A 2445-nucleotide genomic window follows, 5' to 3' on the forward strand; every position below is an offset into this window, starting at 1 on the left:
GGGGAACTGAGGTCAGTGCTGGCTGTGCAACTTTGGGCCAGGCCTTTCTCTTCGGGGGTCTCCATCCCCATTAAGGAGCCGACGGATTAACGTACCAAAGCGGGTGAGGTGAGACGGTCCGTTCGAACACTGTCAGCGCAGAGGACACTGGGTACCACCAGCGGGGGAGGCGGCCACGCGGATCTGCGTGTCCTTTGACACAATCCTCGCCCTCCCTGTGGATTGAAAAACAACGATACGAAGAACAAAGTCACGTTCTGTCTAGAAAGATGTGTGTCCCCGGCCTGGGCGTCGAGGTGGAAGCAAGCTCAGTGTTGGGGCCAGATGACTCCCGTCAGCTCAGTGATGGCGACATCAAAGTCCATTTCAAACCACGTGCGCCTGGATGGCAGCGAAGATGAAAACGCGCCCCTGCAGAGAAAGGCTGGACCTGGAAAAGGTGAAGACGGTCATCTTTGCATTGTTTGGACGGCGAGATGCTGGGGTGATTTCCTTCTCACGTTTCCGGACTTCTTGCACCGTTGTTACACGGATCTTCGTGCATCCAGAACCAGTCGTAGCTGAGAGAATCTAAGTAATGGGCCGAGGGGCCACTCTCAGGATTGATAATGCCCTGTGACGCTCTCACGCGGGCTGAGGGCCTCCCCCGCTGTCTGGATGGCCCCACATCGCCTAGCAAACCCCTGCTCAGTGCCGTTGCTAGGTAACCAGGGACAGAGCCGGGGCTCCTGACTAATGCCGGTCTCTTCCGGCCATGCTCCCTAGCGTCATGTGTCACGCTCCCACGGGGCCTTTGCCTTCCTCCCCTGCTCTCCCTCCGAGCCCCCCACCTGCCTGGGGCTTGCTTACCAGGAGCACGGGATGGCCCCTGACAGTCAGACAGCCCACCACCACCACAGTGCAGGCGACCGCGGGCTCCATGGGGCCCCCATCCTCGCCCCCTGCGCTGAGGTTACGGCCCGGACCAGAGCACGCCTATGGCCTGAAGCTCAAGTCTGCACTGTTCTCTGACATCATCGGGACAAATATTGCTCGCAGCTTCTAGGGGGGCCCTGAGGGGGTGATTCCTTCAGAAAAGCCCAGGGCTCCTCCTACCCCAGGAGCCCCTGACCCAACAGAAGCATTCAATCCATGACCCTTGAATGAACTCTTTGACGGGGGTCACATGGACGTCGATAAGACGAGAGGAAAATTCGTCTGCCATGGATTCACCGGAGCACGATGGTCCTGAAGACCCCCAGGTGTCCATCACGGATGGCTTCTTCTCAGTGGGACTGTTGATGGGAGTGGATGGTCCCCTGGCTCGCAGAGGCTTTCCTGGGCTGGGTCCCGGCTTCGTCCCGGCCCCGATTACCTTTGCAGACCTACCCACAGATCTAGAGGACCAGCAGCGTATCCATTGCCTCTGATCCGAAATTACGAAGGACTGTCCGTGTCTACTGAGAAGCAAGGGAGTTGGGGAGAGAGCCAGACGAAGGGCAGGCCCTGTGCTAGCTCGGCCGACCGTCCAGAGCACAGGTGTGTGCTGCAGAAGCGGGAGGGGCTGGGCGCATGTGGCACATTGTATCTTCCAGAGAAGCCGGTACCCCACGTACCCTGCAGATGCTACATGCTCTTCTTCAGATGTCACTAACTGAGAGGCGGGGTGGGCTCCCTCCCCCGGAATTGGGGGGGAGGAGGTGGGAGTGTGTTTGCTCTGATCCTCGGAACTGGGTGCAGGAGACAGTGTGCGACTTCTACGACCAGGTCATGGGGTACAGCTTCCACTCCTCTCCAGCTAAGAGCTGAGCCCCTCCCAGTCGTTAGTGTCTCCCGCAAATGCATTTTGTCACTAAGTCATGATCATGGCGGCGGGTGCAGCGAGAATTAAGGGAGAGCATGGTTACAGGAGAAGCTTGGCACGGGGCTCCGGTGGCGAAGACACAGCCGCCTGAGCCCGGGTTGGGGGCGCCGCTCGGCGGTGCGATGAGGCGAACTGGAGCGCAGAGGCGTCCAGCGCAGTGAGGGTCTCTCCTCTTTCACACCCGCCGGAGTTCTGTCTGTTGACGCCTTGTCTGACTGCTGGGCAAGTGTGCGCGTCACCTCTCAGGTGCTTTGCTGGGCTGGCGCGGAGGGGTGGCTGTGCACGTGGGCCAAAACCATCGCCCCCACAGGACAGCGCTCGCCCGCACCACAACGTTCAAGGTCAAAGCTGCCCAGAGGCGGGAGGAGCTGGCTCTCAGGCAGTGAACTCCTCCTGGCCTCAAACGTTCAGGGATGGGCGGCCACCTGTCCGCGGTAGCACTTCCCAGCTTTGCTGAAGGACACAGGACATACAATGATCTGCAGGTACCCTCAGGTGCCAAACCGATGGGTCCCCGTGTGCGTAACCCGCCCACAAACCCACAGCCAGTAAGGAACACACCTGTCATTCCTCCAGATTGTCTCCAGCGGATTCAATCCCTC

This window comes from Crocuta crocuta, unplaced genomic scaffold (assembly GCF_008692635.1).
Source record: "Crocuta crocuta isolate KB4526 unplaced genomic scaffold, BGI_CrCroc_1.0 scaffold139, whole genome shotgun sequence".
Classification (NCBI taxonomy): domain Eukaryota; kingdom Metazoa; phylum Chordata; class Mammalia; order Carnivora; family Hyaenidae; genus Crocuta; species Crocuta crocuta.